We start from the raw sequence: 12,662 nt of genomic DNA, 5'->3' as shown, positions 1-12,662 counted from the left end.
GTGAGAGATAGGCGTTGCAATATTATTATTATTATTATTAAGTGTATATCATCCTCTTCGAGTGGCTTTGAATTCAAACCAGATTTCCCCACAGGAACAAGAGCGGAAAAGGTCAGGGCCGTATGGATATGTAACCTCACCCAGATGGGAAAATAGTATTGCTCACGAACTGAAGAAGGTCACCTTCTGTGGCCACTCTTTCAGTAAATGCAAAGTTCCTTTAGCCAGAAAAAAAACAATTAAAAATGTAACTGTGTCATGATTGTCATTGCATAATCGTGAAACGGACGGAGGAGTGGCATGACATCTCCTTGGGGCCTCCCACTCAGACGAACCTCGTAACACACAGCGGTAGAATTGGGGCTAAATAGATAATTTTGATAAGATGTTATTTTCACATGACGGCATGGGTGGTAGAGAGGCGTGTGGGTTGAGAGAGAGAGAGAGAGAGAGAGAGAGAGAGAGAGAGAGAGAGAGAGAGAGAGAGAGAATGTACATACACATGCAATAAAGGCAGAAGGATTGATTGATAGGTGAGCAGTCAATTGAAAAACACACACACACACCGTTCTTACGTTTTGCCATTTTATGTTTGTATAATATTAACTTTTGAAATGGAGAGGCGAATATACTTTGAAGAGCAGTTGTTAAATAAAGAAAGACTGCCCATGCTTGTGTATATGTGTGTGTGTGTGTGTGTGTGTGTGCGTGTGTGTCTGTGTGTGTGTGAGAGAGAGAGAGAGAGAGAGAGAGAGAGAGAGAGAGAGAGCGAGCGAGCTAAATCTAATGAAGTGTCAGACCTGCGCTGTAGCAGCTATCAGGTGCACGTTATCAACTTATTTCCGCCTACCTCCGGTATCCTACACCCACCCAGCCATCAAATTAAGCAGTGATAACACTTTATTCTCTCTCCTTTTCTCACTATTTGTTCTTATATATCTTATCATGCGTTTATTACTCTTCTTGTGTGTATTACTCTTCTTGTCATTTCTTGCATAGTCTGTCTCTCTCCCATTGTCAGATTTTAATGTGTATACCACTAACATAAATGTTCATCATATGTAACATATAATTGAGACTCTTTGGGTCACACAGCGTTGGAGGCTGTGATGTGATGATATTATTGACTATACTAATATGTAAGAGCGTTTGCACGTTTTCATTTATATACAGCATAGCCTCATACATTTTTGTTTATGTATACAGTATATCCACCATACTTTTCTATGTTGATTTATTCCTTGTATGTCATTGGCATGGCAACAATAATGGTCTTCGGCGTCGGTTTAATACTTGATTTGCCAGATTAAAAATACACTAAACGAATTGTCCCCCTCTTTTTTTAACAAAATTAAAAACAAATGACAAGAATACGACTCCATCCACACATTAAGAAGACACCTCTCTCTCTCTCTCTCTCTCTCTCTCTCTCTCTCTCTCTCTCTCTCTCTCTCTCTCTCCTTCATGGTCAGGTAAAAAGATGAGAGAGTGGGGTTTGGTGGAAAGCTTATAGCATAGGGGTTGTTAGATAGATACAGAGGGGTCGGGTGCGGGAGAGGGGGATGGGAAGGGGAAGGGGGAGAGGGAGGACAGGACCAGAAAAGGAACTTGGCCTGGGGTGGACGATGATGGTTATAGTTGGGTTAAAGGATAATAATTGGGTGGCTGGGGGGAGAATCTGCTGATGTTGGTTGGGTGGCAGTGGTGATAGAGGAGGAGGAGGAGGACGAAACTTTCAAGGATTGGGAATAGGAAGAACAAGGGGAATTGGAAAGGACAAGTGATTCTTGGAAAACTTAAGAGAGACCAGGATACCTCCCCACCCGATTCTCTCTCTCTCTCTCTCTCTCTCTCTCTCTCTCTCTCTCTCTCTCTCTCTCTCCTAAGAAAATTTGGTAAGTGTAGGACACTCTCTCGCTCTCTCTTTCCCCTTTCTCTCTCTCAAGAAAATGTGATAAGTATGCAACACTATCTCTCTCATAAGAAAAATTTAATAATAGATCTCTCTCTCTCTCTCTCTCTCTCTCTCTCTCTCTCTCTCTCTCTCTCTCTCTCTCTCTCTCTCTCTCGTTGGTTTTTGGATAAGGGGTCTATACAAGAGAAGGGGCAAGTATCGAGATAATAGGCAAAATAATTTGTGATCAACATTACCAGCAATGTTCACGTTTCTTCTTCTGTCAGTTCGAAGAAGGAAGGCTAAAAGGAAGTAACTCTTTTGGGTCACAGCACCCTTCGCGTACCCACACCACCCAACTGAGATGGTCTCGTCGGCCGGATGATTATGATGGGCACTCGTGGGTGGGTGGGTGGGTCAAAAAAGGGTATAGTTTAGGAAGGTGGCGGTCGGTGGTGGGTAGTGGTGGCTGCAAAAAGGATGGACATAAATTCCAATTTTGTCTTCTGGTGGCAGGTGTTAGTAGGAATCTCTCTCTCTCTCTCTCTCTCTCTCTCTCTCTCTCTCTCTCTCTCTCTCTCTCTCTCTCTGTTCCTCCACTTCGTACCCATACGGGTTGTGTCAGCCTGGATAACCCTTGATAATTGACGTAAAAATTTTGAAGTTCTTGGATATTATGTGCACAAAAATTCCACCCTCTGAGAGTTCATCCAAGCATTTTCTATAAAATCAGGGTATGTAAGAGGTACAGCAGAACTGAAAAGCTAGTTCAAAGATTAGAAATAAAAGTGGAGAAACCAAGTAAAAGAATGCTGTAAATTATAACCAACAACTTATTATGACTTCATTCGTTATATCTGTTGCTCTTGGCCATTGAGTATTTTTTTCACTTTGTCTGGATCTCATGTTGTTCTTAGTCTGGATCTCATGGTGTACTGTGCAACAGTTTGGCTTGGGCGAGGCCTGTTTTTTTTTGTAATGCGGTGCATAGTTTCACATAATTTGGATACAGGTTTATCGAAGATGATTTTAGTCTACTGTAAAAACCGTTTACCTACCGCATTGCCAATGCTAGGTATAGCCCGTGTTATAATATCCGTTCTCCAACGTCCCACAATTCGGAGGGAAAAAGAGCTGCTTCTCATACACGTAGTGCTCCCATATGAATACCAATTTAGGTACTGTAGATGAATAAAAAAATACATATGAATTAAGTAGATTAATTTTGCAAGAATACCCTCATCGTCCTAGGATTTCAAAAGCATCAACAACTTCAAAAATGGAAGGTATGCCCAAGTACGTAAAGCATTCATTTTAATTTAAAGAACAAATGCTGACTCCTTGCCTGTGTTAAGCCTCTTTGTCAGTCTTCCATACTTTGTTTCAGCAAGGTTGTCCACAAAGAAATGGTCAGCTATACAGGAGAATCTGAAAATAAAAACGCAGTAAAGGTAGGCCTTTTGTTCCTTGCTTGCTCAATATCCAGGAGGCACTCTCACGGGCAAATTTATGGACCAAGATCGAAGATAGCGGCAAAAAGTGTAATATAAATTTTTTTTTTTTCATTTGTTTAAAAGTAGAAGAAGCACACTTTTGAGATGAATAGCATGACAGCATGAATTTTAAAGAGTTTTGTCTCAAGATTTGGCGGAAATTCAAACTTCTCATACGCCCACTATTGTGATTTTCTTTGCTACTAAGCCTCCATCCAAGCCAGATTCTGTAGAAAATTAACGGTTTTGATAAAGTGGCAGGTTGGTATAGCAGCAGTAATTGTTTCCAGTTCCTTGTTCCACGAGAAAGAGCATCTTAGCCTGAGCCTAGGACCTTCTTTCCCGTGGGGGGTAGTGCCATCAGTGCACCTTACGCGGTGCACTGTAGACATTACTTAAGGTTCTTTTTAGCGTCCGTTTGGCCCCTAGCTGCAACCCCTTTCATTCCTTTAACTGTACCTCTCTTCATATTCTTTCTTCCAAATTACTTTCCACCCCCTTCTAACAATTGTTTCATTGTGCAACTGCGAGGTTTTCCTCCTGTAACCTTTTACTCTCAGTTTTCCTTTCAGCGCTAAATGACCTCATAGGTCCGAGCACTTGGCCTTCGGTCTAAATTGTATATTCTATGCTATTCCAGGAACTTCTTACTCGGTTCTACCCATTCTTTGCTATGATGACGTTCCATCGTCTCCTGGGTGTTTTGTCGCAGGTGTTGTTGGCTCTCGAGGCGTAGTGGCCCCTTCGGCGTGAACTGAAGCAAGCATTGAACTTGTGCTTGATGCTTCACACGTGTGGCTTCCAGAACCTGAAATGATTTCTCAGTTGACGTAGTTCAGAGCTCTATACATTCGGTCTTTGCAACCGTCGAAAAATGTTTCTCTAATACATCTGTTTGGAGTGGTTTGTCCTGATGCTTTCTCACACACACACAATATACAGTATATATATATATATATATATATATATATATATATATAAATATATATATATATATATATATATATATATATATATATATATATATCCAACATCAGAACTGCAGCTCTCGAAATATAATATATATCAATACAGCTGATAGTTTATTCCTAATACGTTTCACAATATTGTTATTTTCAATATATATATGATCAATATATATAAAAACATTTATTATATATGATTATAATCAGTTTTGTCTCATTTAAAATGTGATTCATTTGTCACACAAAACAAGACTATTGAGGAGAGAAAATACAAATTAAAAAAAATTAGAGGAAAACGTGTGTGTGTGAATTTGCTGTATAAATCTATATTTATTTATATATATATACAAATACATACATATATATATATATGCATTACCACAGGTAAAAAATTATACATATGTATGTATCTATGATATACAATATATACTAGTATATATATATATATATATATATATATATATATATATATATATATATATATATATATATATATATATATATATATATATATATTCCTCCCTCCCAGAGTTTTCTTACCATTTGCCCTTGTACTGAATACTAAGGAAATTATGAATAACTTCATTATCATCATTACAGTTTATCGCCTTTTGAGACAGGAGAAACTGTACTCAGTGTCCCTTACGCCATGCGCAGTACGTTCACAGCCACTCATGAAATGTCCATGAGAGACATCTGCGCATTTTGATGGACCTCTAAATAATAATAAATCAGAGTACGAACCAGTTTCTCTGTCGTCTTAACTTTTAATATTTCACTGGTATGGTAATTATTACTGACGTCTCGTAATTACGGTGGGCTGTGTAGTTTTCGTAATTTGTGTCGTGCGTTATTTATGTACTTACCGGAGTTTTATCTAAATATTGTTTTTCTTCTGTCCTTGACTATTTCATTCCTGTGTATATATATATATATATATATATATATATATATATATATATATATATATATATATATATATATATATATATATATATATATATAATATATATATATATATATATATATATATATATATATATATATATATATATATATATATATATATAATATATTTATATGATATATATATATAATTATATATATGTGTGTTTGTGGTTTGTCATGCAGTTATTTAATATATATATATATATATATATATATATATATATATATATATATATATATATACATGATGTGTATGTATGAATTTTGGTTTGTCATGCAGTTATTTGCAGTAAATTTAAGCCTAGATAAAATGTCAGACCTATAATGTAACTAGTTTTTTGCACCTCTTTCCCAATATGAAGACTTGCACAAGCAGCCATAATATTGGTAACAAGTGTAGTAATGTAGTCTCTCGGATGTAGCCATAACAGAGACCAGGATTAACTTTTTTTATATTGTTAAGGAGCTGAAAAAACTACTTCTTTACTTGAAACGGAATGAGAAGTACTTCAAATTCCCGTCTCAACTATGTCCTAAACCTGTTAGGAAAAGTTGCTTGTTCTACAGAAAAAAAAAACTCTTGCAGCAGAATATTGGTTCAAGGATTGTAGCCATTGCTAGAAGCGTCGTAAATAATCTAAAAGACTGTTGTGAAAATTACCACCTCCAACTGGTTAACAAAAAAAGAATGGGGGGAGGGGGACATAAGTTCACTTTTCGTTGTTTTAATAATGGAACCTTCAATATCAGGACTCATTCACCCCCATGTAAAGTTTCCATGAAAAGGTCTAGGAAAAAAATTAAAGAAACACCTTGCAATCATCCTGCGGAAGTCTGTTCCTGGATCCTCGATGAAGGTTAAATGGAAGAAGAATCTGTTTTTTGTTAGTTTACATCTCAGTTGCCCTCGTAATTTATTGATATGTTCCTCTCCTCGTTATCCCTCTATATTTTTACTCATTCACCGTTCTCCTCTCTCTCTGGAAAGAATTGAAAAGAGTTTCAGCTTTACAAAGACGGGAGAGGACAAAATTTAGAGAAATCTTAGATACTGGATTGGAGATTGCTAGAATCTCCTTCCCTCTCTCTCTCTCTCTCTCTCTTTCATAGAACAAGGCCAGGTGAGGAGACCGCAGGTTAATGGGCGTGTGTGGGCGGGAAGGAAACGTGGGCTGGGCTTGCGTGGCTGTGGGTTGTAGGTTACATCCAGGTGGTGTTGGATCGCGTTGGAAGGAGAGAGAGAGAGAGAGAGAGAGAGAGAGAGAGAGTGTGTGTGTGTGTGTGTGTGTGTGTGTGTGTGTAAGTTCGGACATGACTTGCAAAGCGACATGTTAAACGTGGAAAGTTATACCTTCAAGGAAAACAAATCTGACTGAAGTACTTAGCACTGTAATGACAATTGGCAGCGGGAGAATCTCTCTCTCTCTCTCTCTCTCTCTCTCTCTCTCTCTCTCTCTCTCTCTCTCTCTCCTGAGGTAAATCAATTTATTCGCCCTCTTCACACTCAGTTTCGTAATAGATGTAAACAAGTTTTCCTCTTCCTGATACTTGGTTAGATGCTTCGTTGTCTTATGGTTAAATTCAATAATATTTCTTGCTTAGTTATTTACCATAAAAACAAGTAAAAAATGCTCCGAAGTTTCTTCGGCGCAATCGAGTTTTCTGTACAGTGTATAATCAAGGCCAACGAAACTAGTTCTATCTTTCGTTGGTCTCAGTATAATGCTGTATGAGCCGCGGCCCATGAAAATTTAACCACGGCCCGGTGGTGGCCTATCCTATATCGTTGCCAGAAGCACGATAATGGTTAAATTTAGCCTTAAATAAAAACTTCTAAGGCTAGAGGGCTGCAATTTTGTATGTTTGATGATTTGAGGGTGGAGGATCAACATACCAATTTGCAGCCCTCTAGTCTCCGTAGTTTTTAAGATCTGAGGCGGACAGAAAAAGTGCGGACGGACAGACAAAGCCGGCACAATAGTTTTCCCTTACAGAAAACTAGAAAAACTACATAATAATAAAGCGCAGGGTCTATCCACTAACTTATTTTTCGCTGTGCACAGCGAACCACTTGCCGTTGTCCAGCCATAACCAGCCCTTGTGCAAGCTTGCACAATGAAGGTACCATCGTACGGCCATCAGAACGGTACGTAACATTTCCACAATAAAGGTACTATTGTACGAGCATCAGGGCAGTACGTAACCTCAACAAGAACGAGATACTTAGCGCCTCGACCATGGTCTGGAGTGGTCACGACTATAACATACCACGGCCATTTTTGGCGGTATAGTTCCCTGACCAGAGCGGTCTGGTATGAACACCATTCAGAAGAGCCACCGAATTGAGTTTATAACAAAAACGGCTGAAGATGAGTAACGCAGATCTTGTAGTTGTTTTTGAGTGAGCTGGCTTTATGCCAGCACGGGCTCTTGCTCACAGAGCAGCCTATAAGTGTCATTTGGTATTTGCAGTAAAAATGGTCATGAATAAATGAGTAAAAAATAATGGTATGAAAAGTGAAAATATGGTCAGTGCAGATCGTTTATGTAGCAGCACCGTTTCAGGATCAGTAGAGGAAACTCAAAATGGGTCTTGCATGTACCAAAGTTAACTCTTGATAACATCCCAAGGTTCTTTTCCTGGGACCTTGTTTAAACGAAGCGTTATCACCCCACTGGGCATTATTGGTGGTTTCTTAACTCTCCCGATGTCTTACAGCTATTAGCGTCCCTGAGCTCTGCTTGGGTCTCCCTGTCACTTATGGATAGTAATCATTCCAGTTAGACAGTGTACGATGCTGCTAATCAGGCTTCTCCTGTTTTATGTGCATTATTATCCAGTCCAGACGTCGTTTATAACCATACACGGTACCACAAGTATTGAAACCTGTTTAGACGCTACGGATTTTGTCTGTCATATATATCTATGCGTTATCACCTCATTCAAGCACTGAATGTGGTTTCTAAACTTTCATTGTAGCATATGCGCTAATAAATCTTAAGCTCTGAAAGTTCCTCCTGCATACACGGTGGTTTCTAAAATCGAAGGGTGGCTTAGGATATAACCCCCGTAGGCGGGTACTGCCGTCAGTGTACGTCATGCGGTGCATTGTAGGCATTACTTAAGGTTCTTTGCAGCGTCCCTTCGGCCCCTAGCTGCAACCCCTTTCGTTCCTTTTACTGTATCTCCGTTCACATTCCCTTTCTTCCGTCTTACTTTTCACCCTCTCCTAACAGTTGATTCATAGTGCAACGGAGAGGTTTTCCTGCTACACCTTTCAAACCTGTTTTGTTGTCAGTGTCCGTTTCAGCGTTGAATGACTACATAGGTTCCAGCGCTGGGCTTTTAGCCTAAATTCTGTATTGTATATTCTATTAGGATATAAAAGTGAATTAAGCTGTGCTAGTTTTTTTCCTGCTTGAACCCTGCATTAATTTTCCTAGCCTACCGTTTTAAGTGGTTTCTAAGCTTTGTGACAGAGGCTTAGAAATAATTAAAAAACAAAGAGCGGGCACTATTTAGTGCATAGATGCCGCTAATCCCCGCCATCCGCTTTCATAACGGTAAAGTGACTATAACTTTAAGGCTTAATTTGCACTTTTTATATGTTTTATTTAGCTCTTTCTACTTGATGAACTGTCTTTGTAAAGGTTCCTCCTTTTTTGTACTTTCAACTATTTTATGACTGGTACTGTTACAAGGGAATTTGTGTGTTGCTTCTGTACTATTTAAATTGCTCATGTACACACACACACACACACACACACACACACACACACACACACACACACACACACATATACATATATACACATACACATATATATATATATATATATATATATATATATATATATATATATATATATATATTCAGCCAAGGCCACAGGAAAAATAAACGAGTACCAAGCGCTTTCGTGTTATTTCAACACAATTTCGAGGTACAATGTGGCCTTGGCTGAATATATTGTCACGCGCTATTTTGTGACATGTAAGCATGTATATATATATATATATATATATATATATATATATATATATATATATATATATATATATATATATATATATATATATTGTGTGTACACATTTATATATGTATAATATATGCACACATACATACATACATGTGTGTGTACATATGTCTGTGTCTGTCTGGCTGTCTGTGTGTAAGTAAATATCCCGAGAGTCAACACCTGATGACCATAAAATAAGTGGATGGCCGCGAAAGGAAAGATAAAAATACTGGATTGGATTTTCGTCCTTATGGCATCGTCACTCACAATGAAATAAAAAGGACAGACATCGTTTGTGTAAAGAGCTTGTGGTTCCCTTCGGACCAATTTCTTGATGACCTCGGAAAAGTCGTATTTAAGAAGAGGATAGTAGAGGGTAGATGGGAAAGATACTATTCTTATATTTAAATTTCGCCCTTTTGTACGGGTAGTTAACACAGTTTGCAAGATATTTCTTGGTAGAATCACTGATGTGGATGACTGTGTCGATTATACCCCAATTAATACGGTGACCAAGTTGAGCCAGTGGATGGCCAGGGCATTGCTTGTGTACCCTTTTGAGACAGCATTTTGATACAAGTTATAACTTTTAGTATTTTTCTTTTGTTCATTTATTCTTGTTCTTTTCTTTTGTATTCTTTGTCTTTATCTCTCTGTGTGCTAATTTTGCGTCTTATCCTATTTAAATTATTATTTTTTCTTAATGCTATTTTGTTCGTATACAAATGACTTCGGATGTTTGACCCAAATTCAATAAATTAAATTCTGAACATTATCCCGTATATTTTATTAACGCTCATAGGGTTAATTTTAATTAACACATTTTTCAGTGCGTTATATTTAAAGATTAATCTTACATTTAGTGTTCTCAACGATGTGATGGCATCTAAATAGTATTCATGAAAAGGGAAAATTTTGACCCATTGGATTTTCTTGCATTAATTTATTTGTACCATCCTCAAAATTTACTCTACAAGAAGAGAGTAACAGTATTCCTTTCCTAGATGTTTTGTTTGTTAGGCAAGCCAAAGAACGTAAATTTTCTGTATTCAGGAAACCCACCAACAACTTATGTTCATTTCCATTCAGGCCATTCTAAAAATATAAAATCTGTATTTCCCCGTATGTAATGTATCTAAGGGCTCTAAGAATATATAGCCCTTAGTGGATAGAAGGCGAGTTTACCTATAGAATCTTCTTCTTCTTTTTCTTTTAACGTGCTTTTATTCCCATTTTTGTATGGGTAAGCACGATGCCTTCTTTCGAAGGACTTTTGATTTGGCTTGGGGTAGACCTGTGGTCTCGATCGGCTGCCCTGCCTGAACCCCGGTAGTATGTTTTGTATCATACCAGAATTAACGCCCTTTCTTCCCAGCAGCGAGAAGTTATTGCGCGGGTATCGTTCTAATGTTTGTTATGTTTTTAGTGGCTTTGTTTTTGTGTGTATTTAGTCTGTAAAATTTGCTTTTTAAGCAAACCTATCGTTGATTACATATATAATCCCGGGCCGGATAGCAAAAAAAATCGTTTATCCTAAATATTTTTGGAAAATTGCTCCTCATGAGAACAGCCAAAAAAAGTTTATAAAACAGAGGAATTCAATAAAATATTTTGCCTAAACTTAGTATTATTTGGATGTCACATTTTTGTAAAAACTAAATATGTGGATAATTTTAAATGTAACTGAAAAATATGTTAATTAAAAATAGCCCTTTGAACGATAAGAAAATACAATATCCCATGTTCGGGATGTAATTTATTTTATTCAAGCCAAAATCTCAAGTCATCTATATAAGAAAAAAAAGTACAAAAACGCTGTCTCTAGTTCAGAAAGTAAATAAAACATTAATTTTACATATGAGTAAATTAAATATATGTTAATTGAAAATAGCTCTTTTCAACAATAATAAAATACAGTATCCCATGTTTAGGATGTAGCCTATTTATTTATTTTATTTGGACCAAACTTCTCGAGTCTTTTCATGAAGAACAAAACAGCAGAAAAATGCGGCTTGACTATGGGCACCGTATTAACTGGAGCTACGGCCGACACAGTAATCCATGCCATTGACTTTACTCAAGTAGATATCTTGGAAACAAGGTTAATTACCTGTGCCAAAGGACGAACTTTAAATGTTAGCCCTGGTCTCCATTCCAGCGACCATCTATTATCCTGTGTTGTTTTGTTTTTCAATCCGACTTAACAGAGATCATAAAAGAATTGACCTCTTGGGAGTATGTCCTTATTTCATTGTGAGTCCAGCCATGTCAGAAAGACGAAAGTATTATCTATGATCAATGAAGTTTTTAATTTTTCCTTTCGTGCCCATATAGGTACATATTTTATGGTCATCATGTGTTAGTGTTAACTCTCGTGATATTAATTACGCACACACAAAAACACACACACACTGTATATATATATATATATATATATATATATATATATATATATATATATATATATATATATATATATATATATATATATATATATAAAGTATGCATGCATGCATGTGATTAATATCAGCAGTGAAGGCCATAAAATATGCATATAGCCAAGAAAAAAAAATATATATTTATATATGTGTGTGTGTGTATACATACATATATATATATATATATATGTATATATATATTTATTTATATATATTATATAATGGCATTTTTAAGAGCTTTTTGTTACTTTACTGTTATTATTTTGGTAGATTTTGTTACCTTTGTATTTTTTTTTTATTTGTGGCTATTTTAAGAAACTGACCGAATAAATCTCGACAATTTATGTTTTTGTTGCTTTTAATTGTTCATTTTAATTTTTTTTTTTTTTTTTGGGGTTATTTATTAATTTTCTCGGGGACAGTTTCAAGACATTTCTATTACTCTTTCATGGTCATTTTGAAGCTTTTTTTTTTTTTTAATATTTGCGACTTTTTTTTTTAAATAACTTTTTGCTTCTTGATTTTTATCTTTCTAAAAGTTTAGAAAAGTTCCCGTGGCTATTTCGATAGCCGTTTGTAAATTGAAATGTTTGCTTTAAAATTTTGAGACTTTTATAAGGGAATTTGTATCAATATGGTGGCCGTTTTAATTCTTTTGTTATTGATTTTTAAAGCGAAATTTCCGTTAACGACCAAATTAACCTTTATTCATCACTATCAAAGTACACAAATTAATCTTTGGCGTTTTTATTTGTTTTTTAATTCGTTGCTTTATTATTATAATCATTATTATTAAGAAAATGTTGGTGATGATGATGGTGAATTTTGAAATTTGCATTGTATGGTAGATACTTCTTCAAAAAGCACAATGTATTAAAACATTATACAGAAGGACGGAAAGAAACGT

The sequence above is a fragment of the Macrobrachium rosenbergii genome, chromosome 9 (assembly GCF_040412425.1).
Source record: "Macrobrachium rosenbergii isolate ZJJX-2024 chromosome 9, ASM4041242v1, whole genome shotgun sequence".
In the NCBI taxonomy this organism is placed as follows: domain Eukaryota; kingdom Metazoa; phylum Arthropoda; class Malacostraca; order Decapoda; family Palaemonidae; genus Macrobrachium; species Macrobrachium rosenbergii.
Note: the sequence above shows the minus strand (reverse complement) of the source record.